The following is a 13,870-nucleotide window of genomic DNA, read 5'->3' as shown; positions in this document are numbered from 1 at the left end:
AAGTTTACACAGCTACATTCTCGCCTGAAAATATGTTAAAAGTTTATTTTGCAACCCAGAAAGAGTAATAAGAGTAATATTAAAACTAAGTAGCTGCAGTAGTAGTAGCCATTGATGGAAACTGGAATTGGCTGGGCCAAGCTGGGATATGGTTTTTCAATTTTGTTATCTGGGTGGAAAATCGGGAGAAATTGGGGAGACTGGTGGCTCCGGGATATTTTCGGGAGGGGCAATGAAATTCGGGATTCTCCCGGAAAAATCTGGAGGGTTGGCATGTATGTATGGCCTAGCATAGCCTGTAAAGTTATTATGACGGACACATTTTATGAGTGAACTTGACTTTAAGTGACTTACAGGTTTCTTTGAAAAATACTTTCTTATATCCAGGTTCTTCCTTTTTGCTGCCACCCTCCTCTCCTCCTCGCAGCGCAGGCTTGCCGCTGCTAAAACTAAACAGAGCTACCCGAAAGGCACAGCCAATCACATTGGCCATATTTGTCACATGAGGTAGGACTCCAGTAGAGAACGTAATTTAACTCTTTCTGCACCGCTGGGTGAATGAGACGTTGACAGATCGTTTTTTTCTTTCTATCGGGTTGTTTTTCTTTACTCGAAGAGATCAAATTATTGGTGGGGACATGTCCCTTCCATCCATTCCAAATCTACGCCCTTGCTCTACGTCTGGCTTTAGTTGTTCTTTGTTTTGTGATTTCTAGTTCTTGGGTTTTGTTCCTGTGCCCCTCATGTTTAGTGTAGGTTTAGTTCTGTCTTCATGTTTATTTTCATGTTCCCCAGTCAGTCGTGTCTCATGTCGCAGTTTGTCACTCCTGTCCCTGTGCTCTGTGTTCCCTCTGTTCAGTGTCAAGGTCATGTCTCTGTGCCTGTCGTGTGTTTCCTCTTTTATTTTGATAGTCCCTGTCCTGTGTGCAGTGTGTCTGGTTTTGCTTCCCTTGTCTCGTTAGGTCTGATTTGTCCCGACTGTTTTGGCACCTGTTCCCCATCCTCTCGTTGTCCTGCCTGTGTATTTAAGTCCTGTGTTTCTCTCTGTCATTTGCCATGTCGTACCCTCATAATGCTGTGTGTTTCTTCCCTCCCTGTTCCAAGTCAATTCCTAGTATTTAGTTTCTGGTTTATTTTATAGTGTTTCAGTTTGTAGTTTTGCTTTGTATTTGGATGAGACGTTTTCCAGCGTTAAAGCTGCTGTTTTAAGTTTACTCCTCCGTTTATAAGTACAACATGCTGCCTGCCACACATCAAATGTGGCAGGCAGGCACAACAAATCTTTCTTAGGTAAACTGAAGCAGCTCCACATACAGACTCAAATTAGAATGAACCATCAAAAACATGTTGATAACAAAACATGAGTCTTCTGATCACATGACCTGAAGTGGTACAAATGACTGATGCTCTGTTCTTCTTACTAAAACATGTTTATGGATCAGTATGAATCAAACAATAGAAGTCAGTGATGTACTCACAGAATAGGCCCAGCTCACAGAGCAAAGTGGCTCCCATCCTCACATCCAGCAGTGACACGTCTGAAAACTTCGACAACTTTCTGTAAAGAGAGAGAGTGAAGCAGCAGCACAGCAGATACCAAAGAACTGTGAAGGAAACAAAGAGTTTTTTTTAACTTCTTTCTGCTTCCTTCCTTTTACACAGAAATAGCAACTTAACAAGATCTGACCACAGCATGCTGTGACATCTTTATACTCTCCTGCTGCTGCAGAAACATCAGACACTTTCTTTATGAAAAGGCCTGTAATACAAAAACTAAACTGAACAAACATAGACATGCAGTAAGTTTTATTATACAAATATCAGCGTGACTGAGCAGCTAAAAAGGCAAAATAAGATCACAAATTCAGGATAATTTTTAAATGTGAAATGTTTAGGTTATTTTAAGTGTCAAAAGCACAACGAGAACACAGCTCTGGCTGCACCTTCACACACCACACACACCGAATACTCTTTGTCATAAACCATTAGAAGCATCAAATCACAGCACTGAAGCATCATCATACAGAAACAGACATAAGAAGCCACAAAATGCTAATGTTGCACTAAAGGCTGCTGCACAAAATCATTAAACTGCTTCAAATATCCAATTAATATGAAGTCATCTGTCCAGGGTGTATCTCACCTCTCAGCAGGTGTTATAGGCTCCAGCCCACCTGAGAAACAGAACTTTATAAACAACCAAGAAAACAGATTCATACAATATTAAGGTTTTCTTAACTGACAAAGCTGAGCTTGATTCATTTAAAGTATTTCATTACACTAATGCAAAACAGAAATAGTGTCCTTAAGCAGAAGTGGGCATGAGGCAAGAGGAAGTCCCGCCCTCTCTCAGATTATATGTGCTGCTGTTTTCATGGTGATGTAAGCTGTGTCAGTGACCACACAGTGGGCTGGTTCCTGGGGAATGTGAGTAATGTTTTTAAAATCAAAACTGAAATGTAAAATAAAACACTGTATGACTCTTTTATAAACTGTTTCCACTGAGAACTATTAAAGGAAATCCAAAATTTACACCTGTTTGAGCTGACCACATACAAAACACTGTCAGTCTGATGTTTGGAGAGCAAAGCCGCAAACAGAGCCACCGTATGAATGCTATATTTGCGTTTCTTGTTTGCTTTCCTGATGCACATCTTTTTATATATATTCTATATACATATATATAACAGAGCACACCCACTTAGTACAAACAGCACAACTCATGGGCAGTGGGTGTTTCCCCTTTTCTGGCAAGAGACAGAAGCTCAGGATTAAATAACATCTCAGTTTCAGAAGAAATACCACAGAGTGGGTTTTCTGCAGCACTTTTCTAGTTTTAATGACTATTAAACATTATTAGTACAAGCCACATTTATAAAACATTTTATTTTGTACACTTTAAATACTTTAAAAACCTCACATCAACAACCAGTTTTAAACACTGGATATGGTTTCTCATCCAGTAGAGAATCAAAAGGCTGCTTCTCCAAGAGCTGGTGACTGTTCTTGAGCCATGCAGGTAAATAAAACTATTTGTTTAAGTTATTGTTACTGTTTCTTCAAAAAGCTCTATAGTTGACAGTTATTGTGTAGATTAATAATTACATTCTTGAACTGTCTACTACAGGTTTGTGCCTGAGCTTCTTGGTGAGACATATGTCTCATGTTCAGTGGTTTTACCTGTTTTCTGCCACCTGCATCACACCATGGAGGTCTGCAATGATCAAACTACATAGTGAAATTCAAGGCTACGTCCACACAAGCCCGGATAGATTTGAAAACGGCGTTTTCGTCTGACAACCCTCCGCCTCCACATTATCGTTTTCAGTCATTTTCACAGAGTTGTGCGTCCACATTGAATCGGCCGAAAACGCTTACGTTCCAGTACTGCAAATGCGTGAAATGCAAGATGATTCGATCTGCCTCATTTCTGTCGGCCGCTTATTTACTTTCCGGGTCTTTGAAATGTCGCAGCAAAATGTCAAGGAAAAGCACCGAGTTTTTTAAATGGACTAAGAAGGAGGTGGAGTTGTTGCTGCGAGTAACACAAAAGTAGAAAGTTGCAAAAATGAGTAAGAATTAAAGGATTGGAAGAAAAGCTATCTGAAGCATGTACAAACCGATAATAATCTTTAATAGGGCTGTCAAAATTGAGAGCAAACAAAACAACTGCTGTATAATGCCCTCCACTATCTTAGTTTAATTGGTCACTTGTCTGTGTCACATGACTAAAATGTGTCATCGTTTTCAAAAAGTCTCCATTTTCGCTGTCCACACTGCGACGCGAAAGAAACCGTTTTTAAATGTATGCTTTTTCAAGAGCATTTTCAAAACGTTGCTTTTTTCCTTCACTGTGGACTGGAGCCTAAAATGGAGAGAAAAAGATGCGCTTTCAAATGAAAACCTATTAGTGTGGACGTAGCCTAAGACTGCCTTCACAAAGGACCCATCCCAACATGTAGCTATTAGAGTTAGAGGTCTCGAGACCGGTCTTGGTCTCGAGACCACTTTTACGTGGTCTTGGTCTTGTCTTGGTCTCACTGTCTCGGTCTTGCTTTCTCAGATCGACATAGTGGTCGGGAGATTTGGAGTCAACAGTATCCATGACACACAACGTAACATACAATAATGTGTCATGCGTAAAAGCATCAGCTCTAAGAGCCGTGCTTAGAGAGTGCTTTGTAGTGAATCAGGAGAGTCGACTCCCATTGAGCGAGAGCCGGCTTCTCACTTAATTTCCTTTCGCTGCTCAGCTCTCACACAGTGGCTCAGCTATGCTCCAATCCCTCCATATTGTGGACAGTCACATACGAGGATATAGGATAATATCATTATGTGAATAAAACAGAGGGTAAGAGACACGACAGTCAAGTGGGGCGTGCGTCTGTCCTCTCAGTAAGTGAGTGAGACAGTAGACAGCGGTGAGGAGGGCTGTGCGAGTGCATCGCAAAAACACATAAATATGCCTGACACCCGTAAACGAAGCAGCATCTGGCTGCAGTTTAAAGACTTTTTTGTCTTGGTCTTATCTCGACTTTGTCTTGGTCTTGACTTGGTCTGTCTTGGTCTCGATACCCTCTGGTCTTTGTATTGTCTTGCTCTTGGTTTAGGCGGTCTTAACTACAACTCTAGTAGCTACACTCAACCATCAGTGGCTCAAATAGCTACTGTGCATGACCCACGCTTTAAGGATTTGAAGTGTCTTGAAAGGTGAGAGCAAGAAGAGGTTTGGCCCAGCCTTGAGGCCCTGCTGCAGGAACAGTGTAAAGATGCCACCACAAAGGAGCCAACAAAGACAAAGAGCCTCCTCCTCTGTCTTCAGACTCTGATTCAGATGAGCAAGCACTGTGTAACAGGGCCCTGAGTTTGTACAGAGCAGAAACCCCCATCAGACTGCCCACAGCAGTGGTGGGCCAGTTGAGCAGGGACCCACCCACAGCTGTCTGTCCTGGCCTGCAAGATTTTGATTAGTCCTGCCACTTCTGTCCCATGTGAGATACTTTTCTCACTCGCAGGTCACATAGTAACAAAAAAGAGAGCTGCTGAGCTCTGAAAATGTGAACAGGCTAGTTTGTCTAAATAACTGGCTGAAAGAGATGGCATGGAGTCCAATGGGCTTGTTAATTTTTGCACTAAAATGTTGGATGATCACACTGTTTTAGCCTAATGTACAAAACAATGTTTGCTAAGGTTACTTTCAGGCCAATATGACCTTTTTTTTTTTTTATAGAAGTCAAGAGTTTAAAGGTGAAGCTGGTCAAATAACCTTTTATGTTTCTGCTGTGGAAGAATTTCTTTTATATATGTATTATTCACATTATTTTATTGTATAATGCTTTGGTGCCACTGGATTTTAGCATGTCTCACACTCATGCAGTTAGACAGATGGTTGGGGTCTGGTAAGGAAGATGGGGGAAGCAGACAACTCCACATGAAGAGTCTTTTGACTCTGGGAGATAGCAAGGGAGTGTGAACCTTACAGTGTGAAACAGCTGTGTACTACCTTTTGTTCCTGTGTGAGGTATTTGAGCGAGGGCCATGCTTGGCTCAATTAGGCTACGTCCACACTAATGCGTTTTCATTTGAAACGGCCCAAAACGCTTACGTTCCAGTACTGCACATGCGCAAAAGCGAGTGCAGTACTGGAACGTAAGCGTTTTGGGCCGTTTCAATGTGGACGCACAACTCTGTGAAAACGACTAAAAATGCTAGTGTGGACGCGGAGCGTTTTCAGACAAAAACGCCATTTTCAAATCTATCCGGACTAGTGTGGACATAGCCTTAGAGACTCTGCCCCGCGATGATGCAGTCTCTCACTAGGTTTAGCTTGTCTGCAGGCTTTATTAAATGGAAAAATTCCACAACACTGCCTTATTTTTTTAAGAAGAAAAACTGCAGTTATGTTGAAATTTTTAGTGTTATTATTTAAAGACAATGTACTTAAAGTACTTAAAATAGCACTTTATTTTTAAGTCTGCCCAATTTTGGCCAGGGATATTATTTTTGTTTCTCTGTTTTGAATTCAAATGCGGTTTCAATGCTTTTTTTCCATAAATTAAAAGAGCTTGAGTTTACAATATTCATGTCCATGTCTATTATTTGATTCTGTTGCCCACTAAAACCCTTTTTGAATAAAATAACATTTGCATTTTGTGTATATTGAATGAACCACAGATATAGTGAATGAGTAGTGAAGTCTAAATATAATATACAATATTTTTTTTTAATGAAAACTGAAGTTGAAGAGGCTCGGGCACCATCTTGTGTCACGTCCAGTGTGGTGGACGTGTGGAGTTGAAGATAGGACCCAAAATGTGGCAGCTCTGGTGCAGGTGAGTAGATACAAACAGAAATGGCGGGTGAACATGAAACTGGAAAACCTAAACTGGGCGAAACTAACAAAACAAACCAGAACGACGATGCAGGGAGGTACGGGGAAATACACAGAAAGACGGACGGAGAGACGCAGGAAGACCGAGGGGAACAACGCAGATGAACCAGCAACTAACAGAGGCAGACACGAGGTTTAAATACACAGAAGGATAACGAGGGAATGAGACACAAAAGGAGGGCACCGCTGGGAGTAATCTGACCTGACGAGACAGGGGAAAAGTAAACTGAACACACTGAGATCAGACACGGACCTTCAAAGTAAAACAGGAAACACATACACGTAATGGCATAACACACAAACTTAACACAGACTGGGGGACACAGAACATAGGAACATGAACCATGAAACAGAAGAGTACAAACACCCAAGGTAACCAAAACCACAGAATAATAATAAACTAAAACATAAACACAGAGTCACAGACTCCGGACCATGACATCTTGTGTTTTAGATGTGTCATTTTATAGCAAGTCAGCAGGAAAGCAGAATTCCTAAGTAATGAAGACATAATTGGGTGGGAAATACTGTATAAACCAACACTAGTAACAGGGTTCTGTTAGATTACAGATGATGAAATTTAGGTACAGTTTCATCATAGAAGACCGAATGTACTGAACCTTCCCACATAGCAAGCAGGTCTGGTCCAGATCTGGTATCAAGCCGGCACTGCTGGCTGACTTCTGGCATGATAAGAAGTATGTCATCCAGATATGGGCCAGGCCTGGCATAGATGGCACTGTCTATGTGATGGCATGCCACATCTGGCTCGATTGTGGTTTGGTTTATGTGGCCCAGGCCCATAGAAAACAGGTCTGGCCGGGATGCGGCATCAAGCTGGCACTTATGACTGACTGGTGTCACGGCAGAGTGTATGTGAACCAGATGTGGGCCAGGTCTGGCAATGACACACTATTTATGCTCCTATTTTCCTATTTTAGTTAGAAGACCCAAACGCCATGTTGCAATACTATACTGCTATGGTAACCAATGTTTCAAATACTGGTTTGACAGGTTTGTGATCCAAAACCTAGTGAGGGTTTACTCATCTTTGCCAGTGGGTGGCTGTAGCTCAGGCAGTAGAGCAGGTCACCTATTGATCGGAAGGTTAGTGGGTCGCTCCCTGGCTCCCCCAGTCTGCATGTCGTGAGTGTGAATGTGTATGAATGTAATTAGGAAGCACTCAGTTAAGAAAAAGTGTGTGGTTGGGTGAATGTGGCATGTTGTACAGAGCACTTTGAGTAATCTGGGAGAGTTGAAAAATGCTATATAAGAATCAGTACATTCACTTTCTAAACAGAGTTTTGTCATGTTACTTTTGCACTATTATGCACATGTTGTTATTACATGGCTTAATTAAGGTACACATTAGGCTGACATCTGGGGCCAGAGCTGAAACTGTTCTGGGCCAGCACAGGGCCAGCAGTGTATCTGCAACTGGCCCATGGTTGCACACAACTTGCAGATAGCCCACATACCGCAAAGAATAACGGCCCTTTGGCAGCCCAGACCAGGTTTGCCAGGGGTAATCCACACATGGGCCAGCAATGGGCCACCAGTATGTCTGCAACTGGCCTTGTGCTGGCCCATGTGTGGGCCACCTTTGGCAAACCAGATCTCATTCTTTGCGGTATGTGGGCCATGTGTAAGCACACTGTGTGGGCTAGATCCGGACCATACCAATTTTGCTATGTGGGTTTAGTTGACCTTTCACAGCACTAAAGGAGGAATATGGAAATAAATTAGAATTTTCTTTTCTTTTTCTAAACTTAACAATGTTGTTTTGAATGAATCACTAAGTGAAGTGCAAAATTTAAGGTCCAAATGGGATTCTGAAACGATTTATTGCAGTTTCAGGTCTAGCTATACATAGAAGAACTATGTACAGCTCGACTCTCCCTGGCCTGTTCAACAGTCAGGTCAGGCTACAGTTCTTTATAGTCCATATATTCAGACGATCATTATGAAGGCATCTGCAAGGGAGAATGATAGATGTGCAGTGACATTTAAAGTACGTGGAGTGAAGGCTGATTCGTCTTTAGAAGGGTGGCAGAAAGATGATTGGACTAGACCAGTGATGTCACAATCAGCTTGACAATGTGGGAAAGTGTGATTATAGAGCTTCCTTATTGAATTTACACAAAACCTTTATTTCATTTTTATCTCAACTGACAAAGCTGACCTTTACTAATGTAAGTTATTGCATTACACTAATGCATGGTGATACAAATCTTTCCATTCAGGTGAAATTGTGGCTTGGTCACAAATTCAGCCACAGGAAGTGAATGAGCTAAAACAAATAGAAATAGTCCTCAAACAAAAATGAAGTCCTGCCCTCTCTCTGTTTGTCTCTCTTACTTGACTAGTAGCTGCTGCATTATTGCAGAACAAGTGTTTTTGTTGTTGTTGTTTTTTAATAAACCACACAGTGAGCCTCTTCCAAAGGGGGAAATATTTCAGAAATCTAACTTGAACTGATGTTAAAATGGCACAGTCTTCAAACACTGTATGAATATTGTAAGTACATTTGTGTTTCTTGTTAGGTTTCCTGATGCACATATTTTTTTTATAGATAATAAACTGCAGCCTAACAAAGCAAAAGAGATGTAAGTGAGTGATACTACACTTGATAGCTTGTCCTCATATTGGTGTTTAAGACATTTTATTATTAAAGTTTCCTGATTTTCCTTATGTTATTATATACTTCACAGAGATAAGAAGAAAAAGAAGATATATGAGAAAAGGTAGAAATAGGATGAAGAAGCCTGCTTTGCTGTTTGGTCCCAGTAAAGTGATCCTTTACATTACTGCCATCTTGGGTCCCGCAGTCGGCTACTGTCACTGAAACCTCCACGTCTTTTCATGCTCATAGGAAAGTGTATCTCTCTCTTTTTTTTTTTTATGGGCGTGCCCCTCTCACACACTATTTAAGCTTTTTGATTCATATTTTTTAAAATCAAATATTTAAAAAAAATAATGATGAAAGAAATAGAATATAAAGTATTTAAAATGAGCTCAAATGTAAATATATGAAGCAGTAATGTTGATGTGTGTGTAGTGAAAGTATTCCTTCTGTGAAAGGACTGCTGCTATACCCGAACAAATGTGACTGGAGTTTGTTTTAGAACTTAGATTTTATGCTATTTATGCCTTTTTTTGCTGCTCTTTTTAAAACTTATTCTTTTTAAACTGTATTGCTTATTGCACTGTAGAGGCTGGTGAGAAACAGTATTTCATTTCAGGCTGGGTAATACCATACGAAATGACAATAAACTTCGTGAGTCTAGTGGGATATTTTCATAGTATTTGAGTACTTCTTTTCCTGAAGGAATGGTTTAAAAAATTCCTCCACCACTTGCTATTAACAGCTAATCATAAATTATGTGATAATGGTAGCTAATTTTCAGCTAATTTACTGATAATTCTTATGAATTCTTATCAATATTATTAGTAATAGTATTTTACAATTCTTTAGCCACTAGTGCAGAAAGGTGAAGATGTCCATGTAGAGTGAAACCAGACAGAAATTATGTGTTTAATCTGGTCAAATTAATCTTGAAAATCACTGAACATCCAGCCTGTAGAGCTGTCCACAGAACAGCTCAGGATCATGCTGCTCCCTGCTGATTTAACTCTCTAATCTGCTGTCAGTGAGGCTTGAGGTCTATGTGCTGTTCAGGTTGTAGTGTAAAACATAAGGGCAGTGATACCACAGCTATAGTTTGTGCATGGTCAATGATTTACATAGACGTAAAATACATTATAAAACCACACTCATCACTCAAGAAAGGCCCAGAAGCAAAGAACAATTCAAGATATTGATGACCACTTTATTTGCTTTGGAGATACCCAACTGTTCAGGTCCATGAAGGTAAACTTAAAAAATAAAATACATGATACATTCAAATTCATGCAGTATGTATGCATGGTGTAAGTATTCTTCATTACTTTGGGCGTAATGTAGACGATCTTATGTGTAAAAGTATATTCAATGTATCTACTGTAACATGGCAACAGCTGAATTTAAAGCCACATTTTCAGACACTCGTACATTACGTATAACACCTTCCAAACTTTCTGTTGTTACATGAAATATTATAAAAGCTTTAATAAAAAATATTTGACTATAGAGAACATGAATACTTAATGGAAACATCCATTTGTAATAAAAGACAGTATTAAGTCTATATTATAGTATTGAATATGATTTCTGACCAACTAATTTTACAATGTAAGAGAGAAAATCACAAACATTTAAAATGAAAACACTGACACAGCCACTGCAAGAAAATGTAATTAATGAACCTTTTAGAAAGTTCCCTCACTTATAATGATGATTTAATAATGTTTGCATGATCAAGAAATTCCTACTGATAGTTCTATGTATATTTTTACATAAAACAGAGAAACATTTTTAAACATTCTTAAAAGCATTTAGGTATGTCATACCTAAATGCTTTTGTGCCCATAGTTTGTAACTTGATGATCCTTGAATGGTGGGAAATATGTGGAAATGGGACCTGTCAAAGGTCTAATGGTTGAGAATGACAGTACGTCTTCAGTCATAAGGAAATAAGCTGAAACTATTGTCACTTTTCATAGCTCAGCCAGTTTGGATAGAAAGAATCGTTGACTTTTCACATAAGGAGCCCACTGGACCTACAGCACACGGGTCACCCAGTTTCCCAAAGAGCAAAGCACAAACAAATTAAAGATAAATTCACAATTTTGAATATATTAAGCTTAAATGAGCAGAATTGAGCAATAATGAGGACATTAGATGAATGCTCTCTTTCAGGGAGTTAATAACCAACACTGAACATCTGTATAATACACTCTCAGTCTGAAACAGCTGTGCACTACATTAAAATTGTGGGTGTAATCAATTTCTGCCCAAACTGAAATAATAATGTTAGTATTGATTTTAATGATAATCACTGTCATTTTAAAACCACACATTTTCCACTATCTATATATTAAAGTTGATACTGTACCATTGTCTGCATTTCCAGAGCCTCTGATTGTCTCATAGACACAACGATCACCTAAAAGTCAGAGAAAATGAGTCACCGCATGTCTGTGATACTAATGTAAAAACAAGTATTATTGTCAGTAACATTTATATTAAGATATGATGAGATAAGCTTTGTTGTCAGTGTAAGCACAAACAAAGATACAGCCTATTGGAAAAATGGTTATTACTTATAAATGCTGTACATGATTAAATGTTGTTATTGTCTTAGCTTTGTTTAATTCAACAGTGTTAAAGCTGCAGCAGAGAAAAGCATCAGGATATTTTAAACTAGATGAAAAACTAACCATGAAGAAGAGAGGAGTAGACTTGTTGTTGATTTTCATCCTGACTCACCCTCTGGTCATCAGGAGAACCTTTAATAACAATTTAAAATAAAAATTTGCATTTACATGGTTATGTAGTATACATTTTTGCAAACGGTTTTAGGAACGTTGCCTATTCAAATATTTTAAAGAGTAAAAAGAGTCTCACCTTTCCTTCTGTAGAGTTTTTTAAACAGGAACAGGAGCAAAATAAATATGACTCCAAAAATGAGTCCAGTGATCATCAGAACAAGAAATGAAGAACTGGGCACAGCTACTGCAAATAAGAAAAATGAACTGTTAATTTTAATAAACCGAACTGAACTTAGAAGCTCTTTAAATTCTCAGGGACTTATATCTGCTATCGCTCTCAAACCAGGGAATTTTATACATGTTAGGCATTTGTGTTAACCACAGTATTGTTGAAAAATAACTACATGCCTGTTTTAAGATCATATTATAGTGCAGTAGAAAAGGTATCCACTGTAAAAATATTTGAATAAGCCACCTACAGTAGGTCATGAAAAATAAAATGTTTTGATCCTGCTCACCTTTAACTGACATCCAGCTCTGTGCTGACTCTCTTCCTGAGTACTGACACTTGTAGAAACCTTCATCAGACTTTGACACTGCAGAGATCTTCAGCTCCCCTCGGGGATCATTTTGAATAATTTTGTTATTGTGATAAAAAAATCACATTGGAAAGTATTTTCTCTCTTGAACTGCAGCTCAGTCTCACAGAAGTTCCTTCAATCACAGGATGAACAGGACTCACCAGGATAGGACCATAATCTGCAAAACAGTCAAATCACATTAGTTCTGGTCACACTGTTGGGGATGGAAAGAGCCTTAATAACAACAACAATAACAAAATGAATTGCATAAAGTTAGAGTTTTTAAAGTAAACTTTAATTTAAGTATATAACAATATTGTATAACCTGTTCACCAGTGTGCCACACTTGACAACACCTTTAAAAGTGGCACCACTTGGTGTAAATAACAATCATAGTTCCTTTTAGGTTTGTAAAGTGATGAGTTTTGTTGTCTGTTTCGAGTATTTGTATTTTTGTGTTATTATTTTACCTCCCCAGTATCACTTTTGTATATTTAGCTTGTATTTAGGAAAGTTTTCCCATAACTTCCTCTGTGTGTTCCCTAGCTCTGTTTTTCCTGTGCTTCCTGAGTGTTCCACATTATTTCTGATGGTTGGATTGCATCATTTGCTCTTTGTTTCCTTTGGAATTGACTCTCTTCCTGAGTACTGACACTTGTAGAAACCTTCATCAGACTTTGACACTGCAGAGATCTTCAGCTCCCCTCGGGTATCATTTTGAATAATTTTGTTATTGTGATAAAAAAATCTCATTGGAAAGTATTTTGATATGATAATATAAAAATACTTTTCATACGTGGCAATGGCAGAGGAGCGCGGCTAAAGAGTTTGAAAAATTACTCTTTCTGGGTCACAAAATAAACTTTTAACATATTTTCAGGTGAGACTGTAGCTGTGTAAACCTCAAATATCTGCTCGGAGCTCTGATGTTTTTGAAGACATCTGTTACCCACCAGCTGGATAACTGACCAGGCCAAGGCTCAATAGAGCCGGCGAGAACAGCGAACTCCTGGCACATCGTTTTCAGACCCCGCGTGGTCAGGTTAAACCTTGATATATATTTCACTCAGATAACTTAAAAATGTTTGGCTTTTTTCAGTGTTATATTTTTGGTTCTGAGTAAATCGGTTTGGCTGAGATTAGCTGAATAAACATCAAACAGAAAAGTGATTAAACACAAGTGTGAGATGGTAAAGAATTTACTCCAGTGTCCTGTTATATTTTAGATAGCAAGGAGCAGACGGCTGGGTTTATCAAACTCCACCGAGAAAACGGTGACGCAAATCTGGAGGCTAGACCGTCCCATTTCACACCCTCACTCTTCCGGCCTTCTCGGTCTTCAGAGGACCCGGCCTCTCAGTCTACGTGGGCCGTTTTCTCTGAAGGATGCAGCCCCTGAATTGAGACACAGCTAAAGACTTGCAATGGACATTAAAAAAATGTGGAGAAATACACAGTTTTATATCAGCTGTGTAAATAGACACAAATCTGGGTAAAGTCATTAAGTCCCCAAAACAACTAACATTAA

The 13,870-nt window shown here is 39.2% G+C and overlaps 1 protein-coding gene across 1 annotated transcript in view; it reads right to left on the bottom strand.

Moving 5' to 3' along the window:
• LOC112846236 (low affinity immunoglobulin gamma Fc region receptor III-like) overlaps positions 1–13,870 on the bottom strand; it is a 700,124-nt gene that overhangs the window by 472,579 nt on the left and 213,675 nt on the right. The window lies entirely within an intron of this gene.

The sequence above is a fragment of the Oreochromis niloticus genome, linkage group LG3 (assembly GCF_001858045.2).
Source record: "Oreochromis niloticus isolate F11D_XX linkage group LG3, O_niloticus_UMD_NMBU, whole genome shotgun sequence".
Taxonomy (NCBI): Eukaryota; Metazoa; Chordata; class Actinopteri; order Cichliformes; family Cichlidae; genus Oreochromis; species Oreochromis niloticus.
This window is presented reverse-complemented; position numbering and strand designations above follow the sequence as displayed.